The following is a 22,693-nucleotide window of genomic DNA, read 5'->3' as shown; positions in this document are numbered from 1 at the left end:
GCAGTGGTGCCATACGGTTTTTATCTTAAAATTATGAGTTGAACAAGGCTGGGTGAAATGTTCAAAGCTTGGAGCGTTGTTTTAGAGTCTAACCCTGCTTTAAACTTCTTTACAAAGCCATTTATTCACTAAGGTTATCTAACAAACCTCTGAGGCCAGAGACAGAACATCTGCATTTATTCTGAGATTAAATTACACATAGACGGACTCCATTTACCAAGTACTACAGGCGACCTCTGAAGGCACTTACTGGATTTATTTAGGGCCATCAGAATAAACAAGGCTATAAACATGTTCTTACCACCCTTTTCAGATATAAATGTATAAGAAAATGTTGAAACCCATATATCCTTCACAACTTCACAACTACATGCGTCTTTGTATTGGTCTAAAACATAAAACATTGAAGTTTTAAGGCTGTAAAGTGACTGTGATGTGTGAATAAATTTGCATGTCAGCTATAGAAATGAGCTCAAAACTCTGCACAGTGCAGCAACATCTTTACGCTAAGAACTTTGCAGAACAAAGATGAAAAATGCAGAACCTGCAGCAGCACTGGTCCTGTAAGCCACAACCCAGAAGAGAAGTGGTCTCTCAAACTCATGTACTTAGACGTGCACAATCATAAAAAAAAAAAAAACGTAATAGGAAAACAAGGGAGGTCGATTGTGCACTTGTTCTTCGGTTAAATGCTAAAAATGAAGAAAAACCACCATTTGTGGTGACTGAGGTCGCCAATGTGCTTTAATGCAGAGCAGCTCAGAAGAACAGACGGGTTCAAATGCAACCAGACGTCTATCACAACATAGTGGAACATCAGAACCGAAGTAAGCTACAAGAACCTGGCTTAACTTTCATTTCAGTATCCTCAAAACCTCCCGCATTCAGTGAAAACGTAGCTGTAGAGTCGCGGGCTCTATAAATAATTACGGTGAACATGATCTCTCTTGAACTCGAGACCGAACGTGTAAGTCAGCCCTTCGCAGCTCTTGCAACAGTGTGAAAGAAAGAGAGGCGCAGAAGGCCTGAACTGCAGCTGCAGCGTGATCGTCTGCCGCTGAATGCTCCTGTGACCCAGCAGGTAAGTGTTTAACTCTGATTTTTTATTTTTTTTTATACGCTGTGATGAGCCCCGTACCTTTGCGGTGCTGGTGATTTTACTGATATTACTGTCAACACACAGCCGTGGGAGCGCGTCCGGATCGATGGCCTCGCTGACCGAGCTTGAAGTGTGGACGATCATGTTCTCCATTCTGGTGTTCGCCCTCTTCACGCTCATCGGGATGATCAACGAGGAGTGTCCACGCTCAGAAGGTACGGCTGCAGGTAAAAAAAAAAAAAAAAAAAAAAAATGCTTTGAGTATGTTTGCTGCAAATGATCCGACAGTTAAACCCAAAATTATTCACACCCATGGGAGATTTACATTGGAAATTATTTTGTTTTTTATAGCAAATGAGACAGGCATCGCTCGGAAGGTTAAACAAAGTAAAGTTGTAGCACAGTTGTAGAAAAAATAGATGATATTTTATTTTATCTTTTTAATTTACATTTTATTTTAAAAAAATAGCATATATATAAAATAATGTATAAGTTTCTCTACTATCAATGGAAACATCTCTCTTGGCACTGAAGCAACCAATCTATTATCATAACTGCTAACAAACTTTAGTAGCGATTCCACTGGTATTACAATGATATCAGTTCTTTTTATGACATTTAAATTTCTTAAAGTCAGAAGAAATGCTTATAAAATGAAAAGGTTACATTAAAACTAAAACTTTCTGGGGTAATGTGAGTTTGATGGTATGTAACACTTAAAATCAGAATAGGCTATAGTGTGAACAATCAAGGAACTTGACTTCGCTCAGCGCTCACGGTGTTGAAGCGCTCACAAAGTTCAGACATTAAGTGTATATATATATATATATATATATATATATATATATATATATATATATATATATATATATATATATATATATATATATATATATATATATATATATATATATATATAGAGAGAGAGAGAGAGAGAGAGAGAGAGGAGAGAGAGAGAGAGAGAGAGAGAGAGAGAGAGAGAGAGAGAGAGAGAGAGAGAGAGAGAGAGAGAGAGAGAGATACTGTAGATATATATATCAAACATATTTAGTGGAGGTGGCAAATTGCAGAACTTAAATTCATTTTATTTGAGATAAACAAGGAAGCCAGTGTAAAAAGAAGCCTGCTGTATTCTTTCTATAGCTTCTGTACTTAACTCAAAATCTAAATCAGCATCTGGCTTGAATTAATCGTGACGGGGAAGGTTCGTGTAAACCAGCCGACTGCAGCCTCTGAATTCAACGTCATTCACAGATTTGGTTTTCACGTTGTTGCTAAAAGCAGAAATGCCTTCATTGCTCAGATGGTGCTCTCTGATAATACATTCACCAGTGCTTAAAACGGATACATAAAGCAAATTGTCCTTCCTGAGTGCAAAGTCAAGGAGCTCCAGCCAAGAGGAGGTAAAGTGTTTCTGTTTTGTGGCTAAAAACAGCGACCTCCAGATTTATTAGCACCTTTAATAAGGATGTGTAAAATGTTCTGAAATAAATCCATATTTTAATGCAGTAGCATAACCTCACAATCCTTGTTTTTTGTATTATTTAGTGTGGGGCAAAAAGCCAAATTATGAAATGTCCTCTTTTTGAGCTCATAAGCACAGAAGTCAAACAAAACAATGTGAGCACCATATTTGAAAGCGCAGAGTTTTGTTTAGATTAAGAGCTGCTAAAATGTACAAGAAAATGGACACATATACACACATCCTTGTTTTACATGCTTACTGAGGACTTTGCCTTAACTTCCATTCACTTTCATTCATTTTCAACCCTTTCTAAGGCCTAAACCCAAACCTAAACCTAGTTGACACTTTAGTTTTAAACCTAATCCCTAGCCCCCAAAAAACTGAAAACCAAAAAAAAGGTCCTGACTTTGGTGGTAAAATACGAAAAGAAACATGTTCTCACTACACTGCAAGTTCAAGTATGCTCACACACACAGTAAAACTGCTTTAATGAAAATAAAAGGTCAGAATACTACAAGCCGACCGTCTCTTATCTTCTTGCGGTTTGTTTTAAAATCACCCGTCAGAGTTTAGCTCGGCTCAGTTCATTAACGCACTTTTAAAGTCTCCAGGTTGTGTTTAATAACGGGTGCTCTGAAGGTTGTGTTTAACACCTGTTTTTTATCGCTGCTATTACAGATCATCTGATTATGATCACAGACACCACTTATTTATATAAGCATTAGTATTTACACACTTTTTTCCATATCCTGGTAGGCACTCTGTTGTTTTTTATGGATAAATATTGAAGCACATTTTGCACATTTTTAATTCCCCCTACTATGGTGAACAATTTTTTTAAACCAGCATATGCTATTTTTAATAACTGTAAAGTGTTTTTCTTTTTTCTTATAATATAAATTTGTCCCTACTGTCTCTTATTTCTTCTTTTTTTAATAATATTTAACCTTGTGTGACTCGGCATTATTCAGTTTGCATGTCACCTTGCTGCTGGTACACCAGAATATCCCAACAGAGGGACCACAAAGGATATTCCTATTCCATTAAATAAATTAGTGATATTAGAGCACGGATACTGAGACAGACAGACAGACAGACAGACAGACAGACAGACAGACAGACAGACAGACAGACAGACAGACAGACAGACAGACAGACAGACAGACAGACAGACAGACAGACAGACAGACAGACAGACAGATAGATAGATAGATAGATAGATAGATAGATAGATAGACACAGCAAGATTATTTATGTAAAGATAAGCCAAAAAGTGTTGATCAGCAAAAAAAAGTTGCTTTCTAGTACTTCAAGTGTTGCTGGATCTTTTCTTCACCAGATCTTAGACCCTCTCCACGCATCTTCGGTGAAGCTGCACCAGAAAGTTTTGCATCTCTAAAATCCATACAGTATGGGGCCTAATAGTGGGTCGTATTTCTTAAAAAGTTCCTGTGTGCCCAGAATTGTGTTGGTTTCAAATGCAGTTGTGTCAGATACACCTGAAGATACAAACCAGTGCGGCTGGTCGTGCGGGTTTTCAACCTGGCTGTTCTTGTACAGAGGTTACACCCAATTTTCTGGATTTTTACTGAAAAATCCCAGCGTCCCAGTGAGACATGTCTCCTAAAAACAAAACAAAAAAAGCACTGAGGGAAGGACTGCAGTAAACGTCCTGATCAGATCCCCAAACCAACTCAGCCGACCTCTTTCGATGCGGAGGAGCGGTGGCTAGCTAAGACCCCATCGCAGATGACAGACTTACGCAGCTGGTCACAATAAGCCAAGCTGCCCAATGGAGACTCATTTCACTCACTTTAATCAGGGATGTCGTTGTTTCTATTGTGGTACGTATTTCATAACCAGAGGGTTGGAATGTGGACGGCCCGGTAAATTGAGTTCTTTATTTTTATTTTTTTTCACAGCAGACTGCTCCATCCCACAATCACTCATTAACAACACGCCAAGAAACTCCTCACTGTAAAGAAAACACAGACGTATCTGAACTGTAACTCACTTTGATTAAGTCGGTTAACGTTTACAAACAATACAACTGTTAATATAAAAGTTTATTTGCAACCTTTATGTCGATAAGAATGTAGATCAAAATTAACGTTAGTCTCTGAGCTATTTTAAAAAAAAAACTACAAATGAATATTTCCTTTCAGATCCTTATATTTACAGTGTTATAAAATGTGTTTGCTTTATTCTTATTAGCATTTTTGATTGTTTTTAAGAGAAGAGATCAAGTGTATTTAAAGAGATGAAGCCATTTTTTTTTTCTGTCTTTCTGCAGAAACTGACGACAAACCCAAAAGCGCAGAGATGCTGGTGTGACCCTGTGAACTCCTTCCTGTGAGTAAAACTCAACGTGCCGCCTGGTGTGTGGCCGTGGCTTTTTATCAGTTCATAAAACAACGTCTGCCGGGCTGACCTCTGAATGCGTGTTTGTTCGCGGACCTCGCGTAACTTGCTCCCAGGATGAGGCACAAAGGAGTGGCTTACATTGTGCAAGCAGAAAAAGCGATAAAGAGACACCTGCTCCAACAAAGTGGCTCATGACAGCATCGCCTGCCTGCTCGCCTTACGGATGTCAAGAGGGAACAAGGAAAGCTTCCTCAATCTGGGGAACAGCCCGCAAACTTCTTCTTCCAGTAAGTTTCACAACAGCAACCTAACAGGGCGTATTTATTTGTGAGAAAAGTCCATATGTTCTCTGTTTTTGGAGGTTACAAAACAAATCTAGGAGACATAGTGTTGTGGAGGTGTGACTCCCTCATTGTGGTCATTAAAGAGCTAAACCTGTTTGGAAGAACCGACAGGCTTTTCATGGTTGGCTTTCACGACTGAAACTTCGCTGTGAAACCTGTTTATGTCTATTGACAGTTTTATTTTAACAAGCAGAACCAGTTAAAGGGTCAAATATTTATTCAACCTGTACAGTTTCCGTGCAGCGCTTTCAATGTTTGTAGGGAAGCACCATAAATACTTTCTGGTGGGACTGGGAAGCTGAGGCTTTGTGGCGGAAGATTGTTGAGACTTTCTGACCTAGAAATGTTGCCATTTAGGGACTTAAAGTGAACCAAAAGTTGCCAATACCTGTGTACCTTTTAGACGCTTTGATTAATGCAGATTATTCCTCCAGTTTTGTCTAGTCGCCCACACCACAACAGCTTCCCATTCCTTAACTTTGTTCAGCTTTGCCATGATGTGTGACACTGCTGATGTTATGGGATTTAAACATGCATTTTAAAATGTTTATGTATGGATGAAAGTTTTAATCAGCAAGACATTTTTAAACCTTGCTTTTCACGCCAGGAACTATTAAATCCGCAGTGTAAACACGGAGCAGAGCCCAAGTTTCTCAAACTAGGTTTTTAAGCAAGCAGCAGAAAATACGTGTAGGCCCTCTGGCGGAGAGAAGTGGGTAGTGCACTTTCATTACAAAACATGTTCCCTCATTTCTTCAGCCGCTTCCATCGCCTCAGTCCAGTTTTAAATCGTAGCTAAAGGTGGAGTACAGAAAGAAAACTCTACCCACCAGACTATTAAACCGACTGATGTAAAAGCACACTTGTTGTCCTCCTGTGTTTGCACTAATATCCAAGGAAAAGCACGCAGCCCAAACTTAGTTTAGCTTCTTGGTTAATTTCCATCTGCAGTTCCTGCTGCATTAATCAATCAAGATCATCAGAACTTCAAAGATTAAGGGTTATATCTGCAGTGAGGAGAGCTTTAGCCAGGCTAAAGAGACTTTTCATGTCAGTACGTATGAAGCTAATTAACAAATGCAACATCAGAGATGAAAAAAACCTGAGGTAACATGTCAGTAAACGTCTGTGGTGGTCTTGAAGGGAACTGTATATGAGTGAAGGGAGCTCGGTCTTTTACCACAAAGAGCATTACATGAAAGAGGAAGCACTTAAAATCATCTCGAAAAGAAACGGAAAGCATGGCTCTCTTTTTCTGCATCTGTTTTCGTCAAAAAATATGTAATTTTTATGCACTACTGTCAGGTTCAAACACCTAAAACATTAATTAACAACACAAGAAGGAGAGACAACAATGATGTTAGTTTTCAAACCAAAATCCGTCGCCTCCTCTCTATTTATTAGGAAAAGGAATCCCTGGTTCCATTGTGAATCTAAGGGGTAGGGATAAGCAAAACTGTGACCTTCAAGATAAAACCAAGCAGTTCACACAGTGCAGTTATGCGTAGTCTCTCCAGATGGCTGAATAGAGTTCATAAAAATGTTTATAGTCACAACATATTTCTCTGCTTTCTGCAGGCCTTCTGCAACTATAAGACAGAGATCTAAAACCATAAAACTTCTTAGTAGTAAAGAGAAAATATATATGACAAATGCAATGTACATAAAGAAAATAGTAAATAACATAATATGTAGGAAATAGTAAGAATAATTCTATCAACTACACACAAACACAACCTTGTGTAAATGACGATGTAGTAAAAGATTATTACGGTGTGACAGGACAAGTTGTCTTTGGACGGTTTTAAAATGTATGCATCAGAAAAATAATAAATATTCTTAAAAAATGTTTTTATAATAAACATCCCTTCATGTTTAAAACCATTTTTTTCTGCTTCTCGTAGCAAGAACGAGACTTTCTGTGCCTTTTATTGCTTTTAATTCTGCATGTTAATGTGGGTTTGACTCGTTATGCTTTGTTTGGGCAGCTGTGTAGATGGAAGTGCCGTTCTCCGGCTTCGAGCTCACCTTCATCATCTTAGCCTTCGTCATCTTCTCCCTTTTCAGCCTGGCTTCGGTCTGCATCCAGCCGGAGGAAGCAGGAGCGGGTAAGCACCACCTAACGCAACCAAAAAGCACCACAGCAAAGGTTAACCGTTCTGATGCAAGGTTTGATTTCACCATTTCAGAGGACGCACCGTACGAAGGCAAGAAGGTTCACCAAAAAGTTAACAAGAAACAGAAAGAGATCACCAAACCGGCTGGACAGAAGGTTTAAAGCCAACAAACTGAAGCCATCTTAAGCTCCAGCTGGACTGGGACTGAAAATGATAATTTCTGCTTCTTCATCCTCTTTTGTGTTAAAGCCAACGATTTGTCCATCGCCAAAGACTGATGAAAGTAGATGAGGTTTTATTATTCATTAATGAATTTATCATGGATCCAAAACCAGAACAGAAAGACAAATGCTGTGCGGCAGTCTTGGGTCATACATGGTTTGGTTTTATTCAGTCTAATCAAACTTTATATGCCTCTGTGGGGAAATTTAAAGGCACAGTGAACACAGCACAGACAAACACAACCGCTAAAAACACAAACCTTTACATGCATTGTTCTTCTTTTGAATTCAGTTCAATTTTATTGATATAACGCCAATTCATGAAAAATGTAACCTGAAGGCTTCTACTTTATAACACGTTTTAACGTGGTCTTAATCAACCATCTTCTGGACTTTCTGAAGAGTTTAAAAAGTTTTTCATTGGATGCTTCGTCACTCGTTTTCTGTTCAGTGATGCTGATCTCCTCCCTGTTCAGGTATGAAACGTCCCTAATCTACAGTGACCAGTGTTATGTTAGCATAAAACTAAATAAAAAATAAAAAAGGCTCTTTGGGAATTTTGTGACCAGAAGTCTGGCACAAAAACAAGAATGTGGTCCTATGTCTTCAGGTAAATCACAGATTTACCTGAAGGCTGCAAAGTGATTCCCTAACATGTTTTTAAAAAAAGATAAAGATAAGTATATATGTAAAGATAATTAAAAATGCGAGGTTTAAGAGTTTTCTGGGTGTTTTTATGCAATAAAACACCTAGAAAGCAAACTTTTTTGTAAAGATTAGCAGTAATAGTGTAAGTTCTATTCTTTCTCATGAAGTAGATTTTTTTTGTACTTTGGTTTCAAACTGTGCGGCTTTTTCAAATCATTTTTTATAAAAGCGGAAGGTTCCCTTGAAGAAAATGTATGTTCCCTTTTTTAAGGTTTGATGATTTCCTTTATCATAAAACCTAAAAAACAAAAATCAAGCTGTTGCTCTTTATTAATTTTTTTTTTTATCTAACTAAAATTTGTAAAAATGAGGTAACTTGTTTCATGCAGCTTTTGTGGCTGTGAACCAAAGACAAAAATGCCTCTCAGGGCCGGGAAACTTGCTGAAGATAAAAAAAAACTCTCAGCTACTTTGGTGTTTGCTAAATTTTCACAGTTTTCTTTAAAACTCGGCTTTCAGGTACTTCATCTCTGCCGGAGACCGTTAACAAAGTCCGATCATTCTTACTTTTTCCTTCACTCTCTTGTCCACTTTCTTATCTTTTACCACAATCTGAACAAAACGCTGTCATGCAAGCATCAACAAGTTTTTAAAAAAAATCTAAAAACCTTCAGAAAAAAAGGGGAACTATTGATCAAGATCACTTTTAAACGTTACAAGAAAGTCTGGCCCCACGGATGCGACGTAAGAAAACTTTGGAACAGCTGTTATAGTAACACTATATATAAGCTCTCAAATGTTCTGGTTTATTTAATCGTCCTTCATCTAGTTTTTCTTACATTTTTGACATTAATCCTCTGTCACCCCAACTGTCCTAACTCAAGGACAACAAATTGGTTCCTCTGAGGACTCTGGGTGATAGGTAAACGAGATAAAGACAGTATTGGGTAGAAGAACATCTTGTGCAAAAACAAACCCTGCAAGTCCAGCGAAGTTAAACGTCTGGGTGAGGATTAAACAAAACAAGTGACTTCTGGCCCCCGGAGCCCATGCTGCTCCCTGTAGAGTTTGCCCTTTGACTTCTGAGCTCTCCGTCACTTCTATAGAGTCAGCCGTCTAGCGGGCCGACAGAGCCAGGGAGGAGAGGCTCTATGACAGAGACAGGGTTAATCAGATGGGAGATTATGCTGTTGTTTAGAAACTGTGAGGAGAAAACAACAAACTCTAACTCTGTGCCGGTGTTGTTGGGTCTCTGCTTGTGAGATGTCCGCTACGGTCCACACTCCTGAAGGTCCAAACTCTGGTTACTGTGTATTGGGAGTTCACTGCTGTTCATGTGCAGAAAAGGTTCATTGGGCTCTGCAACGGGCCATCAGAGATAAAGGGTTTTAGGAGTAATTAAGCTCCGGCTGGCTGCAGACCCTCATTAACTCTGACGACCTTGTGGCATGACAACAGGAGCTGCTATCAATCTAACGATGGACAACGAACAGACCCATCAGATCACAATCAACGCTCGCGCACACAGACTGAAGGTCTACACCCCAAAGCGTCCAGACGTCAAGAAGCATTTCATCTCCGGCAGTAATTACGCCATCGGAGCGCTGGAGTTTAAAGTTTTATGTTATTTATTTGAATCATTCTTTTTTTTTTTTTTTTTGTCCAGGATTTTGGTCAATGTCAGCTGTTCTTACAACGCTTTACAAATAAAGTTGGCTTGGTGTGGATTTTGTTTTATTGTAATTTTCTGTTTATATAAAGGTTTATAGATGGCAGCTTTCAGGAAATATTCAAATGTAAAACTTGTTCTCCAGCATACAACCCTTCTTCATCTCCATCTGAGCTGTTTAAGTTCAGGCTTGGCTCCTAAAAATGAAGCGCTCGTCCTTTGCTGTGCCGTTTTATTTACGAAAGTCAAAAATAAATAAATAATTTGAAGAATCACAATGGAAGGATAAGGATTTATTTGGAGAAGAAACTACACGGAGAAGTAAAGCTAACCTCCAGTTATATACAGTGTGCTGCAAAAGTATTCACACCCCTCAAACGTATTTCATTTTTCTTTTCAGACACAAACTGTGCTGTGTTTCGCTGGGATTTTATGTGATTGATCACAACAAAGCAGTGCATAGCTGTGAGGAGGAGGAAACATCCCGCAAGGTTCTCTTTTTTTTTTTATCTGAAAAGTTTAGCAAAGTATTAACTCAGCTCCCAGAGTCAGTACTTTGCTATTAGAGCTGAAAGTATTTTAGTGTTTCTCCGCCAGCTTTGCCCATCTAAAGACTAACTTCTCAGCCCATTATTTTTCCTCTCAGTTGGATTTTGGTCTGAGCTATGACTGGACCATGCTAAGTTCAGGGTTGCAATATTTTCTATTAGTTTCTGTTTCTTTTATGTACCATCTGCACCATGATATGGTCAGTTCTTTGTTCCAATACATCCTGCAGCTACACAGACTTGCACTAGTCATATTGTCTTACACACAACTTAGATATAACATAACAAAGACCATACAACTTTTCTGTACATATAAAATAATTTTTTTGTTTTCTTCGCTACATTCCTGAAATATTTATAATGTTTCTTTTTTGTCTTATGTTTTTACTCGGAGCCTTGCAACAAAATTTCGCTCAAACGTACATTGTGCATTTGAATGATAGTAACATCTGTCTAAGTCTAACTCTATGTTCCCACTGCAGGCATTGATGCTCAGTTCAGATTTTTTTTTTTTTCTGCAAGGCCCTTCCCGTTACTTTTAAAACTCCAATTCCAGCTGTTTGCAGCTCCAAACTGACCCGCATTGGAAAAAGAATATGGAAGAAACAGGTTTTAAGAGGTAAAGTGTCCAACGGGAAGCCATTTACTGTGCTGAGGGGGAAATGAAACGAAAGTGAAACTCTGGCATTTTACAAAGTTATGGCTAAACAGAGGTCTGTTTGACTGCAGAGATGCAGCCAGGATTTTAACAGCATCACAGAGGCCGACATCACTCAAACATTTAGTAAGTCGAGAGTAACTGCAACAGGGGCAGATTACAACGCATTGAAAGACGCATTAAAAGATGTATTAAATGTGGCTTGTTGGTTCCCACTGAAGTCACATTCCAAAAGGTCAGAGACGAATCGGATTCAGGACCACATGTGGATGTGACTTGAAAAGATCATATTTGGGCTGGATGTGACCGTTCCCACTGGTTCTAACACGTCTGACCTGGTCAGTTGATGTGCAAAAAAAAAAAAAAAAATCATATTTTGCTTGTTTCAAACCACACATAGCAAAAAAAGTCTCATCTGACCGGGACACCTTCTTTTGGTCTGCAGCAAACGCCGAGTGGTTTGATGATGGTTTTATTTCAATACTTTTCATCCTAAGACTTGTTCATAACGGATACTTGTGATGAAGCCAACTTATAGTCATCAGATTTTTAAATCTTCTGACCTGAGCTCATCTGCAGCTCCTCCAAAGTTACCATGTGCTTCTTGGCTACTTCTATGATTAACACTCTCTCTGCCTTTCCTGTCAGTTTAGGTAAACAATCCTGTCTTGCTAGATCTCTGGTTGTGTCGTACTCTTTAAATTTTCTGACGATTGGTGGCGCAGCTTCCTGTTAGATTGGACATCGTTTTAAAACTTTGCTTTAAACTCTCTCCCTGACCTGTCTGCTGAGTTCCTTGATCTTCATGATGCCATTTGAACAATAATGTTATCAAACAAACCTCTGAGGCCTTCACAGGACTGACGGATTTCTATTGTGATTAAATGTATTTAATTGTTTGTACTGGATTATATTTAGACAAATCAGATTTGAGGGGATAATTGCATACGAATGCCATAATTTTCAGGTTTTCATTTGCAAGAAAATTGAAAGCCACATGTTGTTTTTCTTTAACTTTCCAACTTTTTAAGTTTGTGACAAAACGTGAAAGTTCAAGGAATGATGTAAATATTTTAGCAAAGCACGGCATATGAGCAATTTGACGTTAACTGGAGTCATTTTATGAGCCACTGTCGTTCTTAACGCGTTTTATCAGTGAGGAAGTTTCTTATCTGTGGATCCTGGTCAGGACGATGACAGAGGAAGCATAAAGTGAAGTTTCCAATGCAGTCGTAAAGATCACAGCTACTACGAAGGCGATGGTTGTTGTAACGTTCACACCAGAAGGAGCTGTACAGTCAAATGCCTTCCTGTGTTAACATCCTCTTTAGAACGCCTCTGACTACAGACGAAGAGTTAAATGAGGAAATTAAAACATTTCAGACGGATCATTAAATTTGAAAGCTAAGGATTGCTGCTCTGCAATGATCAGCTGTTAGTTTTCTGCATAGATTTTAGATGTTGAAATGGTTGGTAGACATTGCAAAGTTTCTCATGGCTCATAACTTCACAATTAACTTGTTAACCCTCTTAAACAATAAATAACCTTCCCACTGTACAGTCAAAAACAGCAGAAAGGGAAAAATTACAAAAAAGCTAAATTAATCTACCCCCTCTGACAAACAAAATGTAATAAATGTTGTAAATTGGAACAATTATATCTAATGCTTATGTTGAACAAATGGAAGTTTATGTAGGATACTGACTTTCATAGATTCAACAGTTGCACTAATCAATTTTATAATTGTTGATTCCATTATTTATTCATTTTTGATTAACTTTGACCAGGTTGAAAAAATGCAGCATTTTGTAAAACTATTAAAAAGGAATTTGTTAGACTTTTTGACTAATGATTCTGTGAGATAACGATCAGGAGTCAGCAGATAGCCATCTGAACGACCTCAGTTTAGAAGAACTGAAAGCTCTGGCTGAGTAAGTCAAGCTAACAGCTGGTGAGAATCGGTCCGATTCCTAAAAGAAAAATCAATCAAAAGAAGTCTGCTTGAGCTACTAATTTTTTAAAGTTATATTGTTTCAAATATTCAGATTTTGTTATCTGTGTTTAACATCCAGTGGTATGTAATGGTTTTCTGTATCAATGTAGAGACCATGCCAACAGACTCAGATTCTAAATCAAAACATTTGGGGTCAGCTACGCCGCTGCAACCCAATTATACGGTATTTTAAATCAAACAAGCATTTTTATTGCTTTTCCTCCAATGCCTCATCTATGTGGTGTGCATGTCTCACCACATGTTCATTAGCATAATTATAGTAGAATTACAGGAGATGAATTGTTGGACCCAATATTTTGTGAAATCCTAATAATCCAGGTGTCACATGGTGACGTGTCAGGAACTTAGAGGAACCTTACATACCAGGAATCTGGACACTGTCTCTCTCCCCCGTTCAGGACTTACAAGCTTCTGCGTAACATTGACGCACAGTCTGCTGAGAGTATGCAGCTTCCGTGTATATATCCTTCTTATTTTACTGTATTCTTATTTTTTGTCTGCACCATCAATACCAAGTCAAATTCCTTGTAAGTGCAAACCTACTTGGCAATTAAACTTGATTCTGATTCTGATATGGCACTAATGACAAAATTTACACCAATCGGGTTTTGGTGAACTGTTGAGCATATTAGGAACCATAAAATGGCTCCAAAGAACAACAGCTGGAGCCGTTTCAGGGTAACAGAAATAAGTCGGGATGGCTCATTCTGCACTTTTAGATTGATGTAATTCGACCTGTACTTCACACCTGAAGCTGAAACTAAGTTCTGGGGACGTCACCAACAAATTACCACTGTATCAAGTCCGGTTGCAGCTCAGCTAATTGAGGTGCTCAGAAACACGGTGATAGCAACATATTTCTCAGTATTCTGGCCATTAAAAGGCTGCAGGGACATCTTCACAAATAGAGGACGCAGAGCACTATGTGGCTGATTTAGTGAGATACAAACCATCAAACATGAGTAAAGACAGTTAGTTACGTCCGCCATGGTTGCTTTTACACACCCGGCAGCCATATTGGAGTTTGAGGTTGGGGTTGATGAGAAACGTCTAACCTTTCAAAGCACAGGAGCTAATTCTTCCATCACGGGTGCATGAAAGGGCTACAACTCTTGATGACCCAACGCTATATCTCATTTGCTTAAGGTTCTTATAGGAATTAAAGTGACGTTGGCCTACAGATTGTAGTCGTACCAAACGCCCTGAAAAATAGTTTAATGGAAGGTTGCCCTGCCTGTTGTGTGTGTGCCTGCCTCTTGCAGGGTGTTTGAACAGGCCGAGTAAATCCTCGTAAAGACGTATAATCCCCAGGAAGAGCAAATTTTACAACGTGCCTTAATCGCTCACACAGAAAACCTGGTGGGAGAATTTGGTGCGATTGTCTCGTTTCTGTTTTGAAGCGCAGACATGGCGGAAGCCGAGAGAGACCGGGGCGAAGCGCAGATCTGGCAGCGGGTCGAGGGCAGTGAATACAGGGTGGCTCTGAATGACAATGGAGGCCAAATTAGCATATTCAGATTGGGAAAATAAAAGTTTTTTAAAAGACAATGGCAGCTGATATGCAAAGAGAGCTCGCCAAAGAAACAAACTACATACCTCAGCAGAGTGTTTGCAGCGGGATGAATGTGTGTACGCGAGCGTTTGTCTGTGTGTGCACTGACCCAAACCACGAGGCAGCTCTGCCGTTCCACCACGCATTCTTGCAAACATCATAAAGCCATAAAAAGGGACATTCCTAAAAAATATGAGGACTCACAAGAGGACACCACACTTATAAGAAAGAAGATTTTTTTTTTTTTAAATGAAGAAAATCAGACTCTGACTGGTTGTCTTTTGACGTCTAAGGGAGTTGACGGTCCAGATGCCTGTTCAAAGTCTCTGACTGTCATGAGCCATGTGGTCCATTAGCGTCCTGCTGCTTCTCTAATCCTCATTCACATGTAATGGCTGACATTTCATCTTAATGTGTTAATTCATTAGCTGGGTGCTGAATGGGGAGTCAGTCCACAGAGACCACAGTAAGCAGACGCGATAATGAGTCCCCACACCACCAGTAAGCCAACGGGTTACCTGCTGCAGGAAAATCCCTCCAACCTACGACATGCAGAGAAGTGCTTTGTTTGGGACTCATTAACCGCAAATCAGCCCAACAGTCACACACAGCCGTGCACGGCTGTTGGGATTAATTATTATTATTATTATTATCATATAATTTCTAATGTAAAATGGTTTCTAAGTGGACATTACATCTCAATTGCTGTATTGTGAAAGCACTGTGCACTTTATCCAGAAACTGTCCTGCAAAATTACTTTTTTTATCGTGCAAAGTTACTTTACTATCCTGCAAAGTTACTGTATTTATCCTTCAAAGTCACTTCATTTATCCTGCAAAGTCACTTCATTTATCCTGTAAAGTTACTTCATTTATCCTGCAAAGTTACTTCATTTACCCTGCAAAGTTACTTTATTTCCCTGCAAAGTTACTTTATTTCCCTGCAAAGTTACTTTATTATCCTGCAAAGTTACTTTATTTCCCTGCAAAGTTACTTTACTATCCTGCAAAGTTACTTTACTATCCTGCAAAGTTACTGTATTTATCCTTCAAAGTCACTTCATTTATCCTGCAAAGTTACTTAATTTATCCTGCAAAGTTACTTTATTATCCTCCAAAGTTACTTTATTTCCCTGCAAAGTTACTTTATTATCCTGCAAAGTTACTTTATTTCCCAGCAAAGTTACTTTATTATCCTGCAAAGTTACTTTATTATCCTGCAACGTTACTTTATTATCCTGCAAAGTTACTTTATTCTGGAATCCACTGCAATTCACTGAAATTCCTAAGCTGTATGCAAATGAAATTTCGTTCTGTACGCACTCTGTGCATACAAAATGACAATAAAGTTTGTCTAAGTCTCTAAGTCTAAGATAAAAGATTTTGTGACCATCTATGAGCAAATATTTTTAGAAACAAGTCAGGCAGTAATCTCTTTTTTAGGTACCACTTTATCAGACGGCACAATAGAAACTGAACATGACTGCATTGTATTAAGGAACAGATCAAACTGGAATGCGTGTTATAATTTGGTCTATTGGACTGATTTGATTTATCTTGTAAAAAATGCCTTGAGACATCGTTTGTTTTGGTCCTATACACGGTGCTGGGGAAACCATTTCCCCTCTAATAGATTTATTGTGGGGGAGGTTTTGTCACACCTAAACGTTTCTGACCAACCAACTACTTTTAAATATAAGACAAAAATAAAAAAAAATAAAAACGATTTCAACTCATTTTATTTATTAAGTGAAAAAAGCTTTAACCAGTTTAGAATATAAGCTTAGTAACTGGCAGTGTCGTCGTTGTTGCCAACATCGGCCATCAACGGTTTGCGATAACTCACGAGTCTGTTTGACTCCTGTAAAGAAATTCTGGCCCACTTTTCTGTGCAGAATTTCTGTCACATTGGTGTTTTTTTTTTTCATGTACGACGTGTTGAAGGTAACACCCTTAAATTTCAGACCGCTTGAAGTCCAAACCTCGACTTGAACACACCAACAGCTTCATTTTGTTTGGCTTTGAGATGTTTCACTGCAAAAAGGGAACTAAAAGTAAGTACAATTTTTGAGTATATTTTTCCTTGATTTGAGCAGCTAAATAAGATTATTTGCCAATGGAATGAGAATTTCTACCCCTAAAATAAGATAATGAGACATCCTGCACTTGAAATAAGACAATGGAGATGAATTGTTGTTATTTTAAGGGCAAAAATCTTATTCCATTGGCAAATAGTCTGCTCAGATCAATGAAAAATACACTAATTTCAAAAGGATTTTACCTACTTTTAGTTAAATTCTTGCAGTGTTCAGAGGTGGACCTGCTGGTTTGCTTTGGATCATTGCTCGTCTGAGCTTAAGGTCACAAACTGATGGCCGGACATTGACCCACAGGATTCCTGCAAGAGAGCGGAAATTATGGTTCAATCATTTACGGCGAGAGGTTCAGGTCCTAAAGACGCCAAGCAGCGACTGACCATCAGACTACCACAAACACATTTGATTGTTGTTATGTTTTCTATAAATGCTGCACTAGCTTTACAGCAGATGTAGCGGCACACACCTTCAAAAAAGGTCCCAACTTTTGACTTTTTGACACATAACATCTACGCAAAAGTCTTGGGGATGTTTAAGATGTTTTTGAGGAAAAGTCAGAACAGCAATTAATGGCTTTTGCCATTTTAGCTCAATCTCTTCTTTACTGTTAAATAGTGAACACTGGCCTTAACTGGGGCGACTGAGAAAGGAAGTGCTTTAGATATTATTCTGGGTTCTTTTGTCACTTCCTGGATGATCTTTGATGGATTCTTGCAGCAATTTCTGTAGGTAGACCTCCTGGTAAGGTTCACCGTGTTTCATTTGTGGCTAATGGCTCTCGCTGTGGTTCACAGAAGTAACGCATTCTCCTAAATGACTTTGTACGCCTTTACAGAATAATAGATGTCAGGGACTCAGTTTATCATCTGTTCTTGAAATTATTCAATTCAATTTATATAGCGCCAATTCATGAAACATGTCATCTCAAGGCACTTTACAAAGTCAAATTCAATCATATTATTATTAAATTGAGTCTGAGTCTGAGTCTGATTGTACAGATTGGGTCAGATTATACAGATTGGTCAAAAATGTCCTATATAAGGAAACCAGTTGATTGCGTCAAAGTCCAGACAAGCAGCATTCACTCCTGGGGAAGCGTAGAGCTACAGGGAGAGTCGTCTGCATTGTTGATGGCTTTGCAGCAATCCCTCATACTGAGGAAGCATGAAGCGACAGTGGAGAGGAAAACTCCCCATTAACGGGAAGGAAAAACCTCCAGCAGAAACGGGCTCAGTATTCGACAAGATGTGCTGCATCTTTGGGTCTTTTAGTCTACTTCGTATTGTCAGACTAGTTCTATTCAAATGGTTTGCTGATCCTACAAGTTGGGCAGTAATTTGTCTTGGGTATGACTTGTTGAAATTTAACTCAACTTTTCAAAAAAAAAAAAAAAAAGAAAAAAAAAGAAATGTGGTTAATCACTGGTACATTATCACCTAACAAAGGGAGAAATTACTTTTTTATACAGAGGTTGGTGTGGATATCTCGTTTTCAATGATGGATGAAATTATCTTTTTGAAAACCACATGTTTCTCATTTTATCTTTATCTGCTATTAAAAAGGTTTGAATGTAAAACAAGGCGAGGGGAGGAGGGGGGGTTACTTTAACTATAACAAGCTGTTGTGTCACATATAGTAAAGCTGTTCTTTAGAAATAGCAGAAACTCAGAACAACTATCTCAAAGCAAGAACTGTCCAGCCAGCAGACAGTCGGGAGACATTAGATGAGATCTCAGACAGACTTTGAGTCTTTGCAGACTAACTGGCTTGCGCAACAGGTCTTTGGATTTCATTCAGTTCAGCTGCTAAATGCTTGATGCAAAAGGCCAAACCCCCCCCCCCCCCACCCACCCCTACAACGCCCAACCCCAGATGTGTGTCCTCATTAATGCAGGGGGCAGGGGGAGAACCAGAGGGATCTGGGTCATGAAGGACCTGCTACTTTCAGCTACAGCTTCTTAAACTCCGATGGTGATAAATCCACTCCGCCAGCCTCTTCCGCTCGCTTTGAATATATCAATCACTTGCCAAAAAAAAAAAGGGCAGCACAAGACTGTGTGCGCAGAGCAGTTAGGGTGCAATGGAACCAGGGGGGGCTTCCTGTCACTTGAATTGCTCTCTACATGTGGGGTCAATATGTGCAACGCTTGAGTTTGTGTGTGTGTGTGTGTGTGCTGGAGGGGGAGTGTGTGTCCAGAGCAGAGATGGAGGGGTGGCTGTAGTCAGGGTGGACCCCTCCCTCCAAAGGGCTGTATAAAACAGATGGGGGGAGAGATGCACCTTTGTCACTTTGCCCACAGAGAAGGACACAGCCTCACGTTTGCTGGACCCCAAAGGTTCTTCTCGGATCTCCCGACAGGTTCTAGGAAAGAGAGGCTTCTGTTCGCTGGATTTTTCTCCCCTTCGGCGGACTAAAAACAGCGGAGAAAAACAAAAGACAGCATCGGAAACCAGGGGAAGTTTCCAAAACTTTTTGGAAACCAGTCCAAGACTGCTGCCAAGCCATGAAGGTTTTCAGCTTGCTTTACCTGCTCCTGCTGCTGGCAGCTACTGCAGCGCCCGTGTTTTCAGCCAGGCCAGGTAAGAGTCCTCCTCAAACTTCACCCACACATTTACACGGCCGGTCCTTCTGTCCAGAAATATCGGCTTAAACACGTTCTTAAACCTACAGCATAAAAAAATAAAATAAAATACACAGTTTCACTAAAAAAAAGAGAGATCAAATTGAATGTAGGCTATAAACAGATTTCAGATAATATATTTTTGCATGAAATGTTTTATAAATTATATTTTTTGTACTAAAACAAAACTAAAATTTTAAACGTATTTGTCCCGACTCTGGAAGCTAAACTAAATTTGTAAACCACTTTAAAAAACCCGTTGAACGGCGGGTAACCATAGCAACCGAATTAACGCTTTTAACAGGGCTAACCGGTGTAAAAACGCAAATACCTGGCTGAAAAGTATGTTAACCTCACTTCGATGAGTCAAAAAGTTATAATAACTGGCTTTCTAGGACAGAAAAAAAAATCTAGAAATAGTTAAATTCTCTAATAAAATAAATATATATCTTTCTGTTAGCAGGAGGCTGAACGTTAGCATTTGAGAGTTTGCGATCAGTAAAACCATTTGTTGAAAAAAAAGGAATGATTTTTATCGGGTTTCTTTAAAAATGGTCCCTAAATACCTGGAAACTATGTTCTACAAGCTTAAGAGCCCTTAAAAAGTATTTTAGTTTAAGAAAACATACAAGGAAGCAAGATATAACCGTAACATTGTCCGAATACCTCGGTTGATTTAAGGCATAAGGCTGTGTGATTGGGGTTCATGTGACGATGATTGTATGGAGGACCGAGACTGACAGAAATAAAAATTAAAAGTAGAAATATATAAATATAACGATATATAAACAATACCGTTAAAATGTACTAAATAAATGTAAAAAAAACTCAACAGATGTCTGTTTAAAGTAGGCCTGTCGTGTATATTTACTCTAACACTTGAATTGACCGTCACCTTTTTTCTGTCTTTATTTCCAACACATTATTTAACCATATTATTTAATTTTACTGGGTTTCTTTTGTTTTTCTTTTACTCATAGGTGCATTTGTGTATTTTTTCCCCCTTGAATTTTCTTACCCAGTATTTTTCCCCCAAAAGCTTTTTGATCTCAATGCGTTACATTTACATAGTTCTGTCTTTTTGTTGTTTGTTTTTTATTTGTTTGTTTTCCTTATGCATTTCTGCTTCATTATGCAGATGAAGTAGGCTGTTCTTCATTGGTTCAGCGCCTATACTATTGACCAATTAAAGGGAAGGTGCAAAATCTGTGTGGAGATCAATTCCTCCATTTAGCAGCTGAAGTATAACTATGGAGGGAACAGATCTGCACAGGGATCCTTTACTTTTCTTCTGACTGACCAACGAAGAAATACATAAGGAAAAGTAAAAAAAAAAGGGGGACAGAAAAATGTAAATAGAACACATAGAAATAAGAACATGTAAGAGAAAGAACAGTAAAAAGGTTCAAGGGGGAAATAAAAGAGAAACATTTATAAATAAATAAAAAAACATAAAAACAAACAAAAGTAATAAAGTTAAAATCAAATGCTTGAATACGCAATGTATTGAAAATCAAGAAATAAAAAATGTGAATGTTAATTAAATTAAAAAACATGTAAATAAATTGGAAATTGATATAAAAGTAATTTTAGATGTTTTAAGTGTATCGATTGGGACTTTTATATATTTCTGCTTTTATTTTAAATTCTGTCAGTTTCGGTCTTCCATAGAGGGGCATAGTGGTTGAAGAAAGGAAGGAGGGGAGAGAATGGTCGCCGGGAGATCGCAGGTCATCCACGGGGGTGACCACATTTGCCCCCACCCCACCCCACGAGCTTGAAGGCGCTTCAGCGGGCTTTTGTTAATCACAGTGTTAAAACGCCATGCAAATGCAGCCCGAGCTCTATTAACATGACATGGAGTAGCAGTGCCAAGTGTAAGGAAGCCTTACCTCCAGGCGCTCCTTTCAGAAAGAGTCAGATGGTCGTGGAGGGGGTCGTAAAGTCATCCAGCAGTTTTATCTCCTTCCTGGGCTTGGCCGCGCGCAGTCTGTGATCCACGGGACTTGAAGTGGATTTATTGGGGGACGTTTAAAAATAATCACGTGTTAGGTCTCCTCTCTCACTTTGTCCCAGGTGTTTTTCAATTGCTCCGCACAGTAAAACAGTTGCAAGTGTTCAAGAGGGATTAACTTTATGGCATGGTTAAATTTATAACCAGGCCACAGGAAATACACAGCTATCTCTGCGCTTTTTTTTAATCAATTATTTTTTGGCATACCTTCGTCTGTGTTGATGCAAATAAAACATATGTGGCAAGGTCGTGTATTGTAATCGTTTTTTTTCATGCGTCTTTTAATGAGGAGAGCATTCTGTGCCTCTTTACAATTATCTTGTCTTTTCTTTAATCCAGACTGGTTTCGAAATCAATAAAAAAAAAATCAAGTTAATTTGAATTTAATGTTTCCTGTAATTTCAACTATCATATATCTGATGTGGAAAAACATCAACTTTTTTAATTTTTTTTAGAATCTGTTGTATGTTATGATATAAAAATTACTCATATAGAGCAATAAATTCATAGCTACTGTAAAAGAAGAAGAAGATTAATCAATGCTGCTTTTGACACAAATAAACAAAATTTGAGATTTGCATAGGGGATGGGAAAAAAAGACACTTTAATTGCTAAAATTACCTTTTAAGGGGTTAAAGAAATCTTTAAAAAAAAAAAGTATGTATGATGAGGACACAAGTTTAAAATGGGATTTATCAAAAAGAGTAAGCTTATGCCATTGCATGATATATCTTCAGTATTTTTTAATTAAACATTTTTTGGTGCATGTCCAAGGGACACAGGTGTGGTGCAGCAGAGGCTCAACAACAACACCGGCATCAGATTATTTGCATTACATTTAAAATTGCCTTAATTAGCAGCCAACCAGCCCAGTTGGCCCATGTCACATGTGCAAGTATAATATTGAATAAAACCCCTCTTTGTTTCAGATTTCCTGAATCTGAGGAGAAAATACCACAGACACCACTGTCCACACAGACGCTGCATGCCTCTTCACTCGAGGGTCCCGTTCCCCTGAGGTAAGACGTGTTTCTGTGCGAAAGGAGGCCGTAAACCCCGAGCTACAAGCTGCGTGATGCGTGGACCAAAGCCAGGTTACAGGCCAGGCAGGTGGCGGTTAAGAGGGTGCCTGTGATTAGTAGCCGGGGAGTGGGTTCATGCAGAACAAGGGAGCATGGAGGACAAGGTTGAGACATAAATCCTGCTAATGATGAACAGGAATGCTTTAATGCCAGGGGGTGTTAGGACAGAGAGGTGATGGG

At 38.8% G+C, this 22,693-nt stretch overlaps 2 long non-coding RNA genes across 3 annotated transcripts; one reads left to right on the top strand and one right to left on the bottom strand.

Annotated features, from left to right (window-relative positions):
* Nucleotides 1-401: 401 nt before the first annotated feature.
* Nucleotides 402-19,305, bottom strand: LOC118563219. 2 transcript variants are annotated; one of them, XR_004931111.1, is made up of 3 exons: nt 19,077-19,305; nt 7,301-7,391; nt 402-1,320 (listed from the first exon to the last, which is right to left on the bottom strand). It is a non-coding gene; the product is annotated as an uncharacterized LOC118563219 (long non-coding RNA). The 2 variants fall into 2 exon arrangements; XR_004931110.1 differs by lacking the exons at nt 402-1,320; nt 7,301-7,391 and adding exons at nt 16,658-16,734; nt 16,986-17,098.
* On the top strand, nt 1,014-5,209 carry LOC118563220. Its single transcript, XR_004931112.1, has 3 exons — nt 1,014-1,081; nt 1,184-1,314; nt 4,858-5,209. It is a non-coding gene; the product is annotated as an uncharacterized LOC118563220 (long non-coding RNA).
* Nucleotides 19,306-22,693: the final 3,388 nt, after the last annotated feature.

Source organism: Fundulus heteroclitus, chromosome 5 (assembly GCF_011125445.2).
Source record: "Fundulus heteroclitus isolate FHET01 chromosome 5, MU-UCD_Fhet_4.1, whole genome shotgun sequence".
Classification (NCBI taxonomy): domain Eukaryota; kingdom Metazoa; phylum Chordata; class Actinopteri; order Cyprinodontiformes; family Fundulidae; genus Fundulus; species Fundulus heteroclitus.
This window is presented reverse-complemented; position numbering and strand designations above follow the sequence as displayed.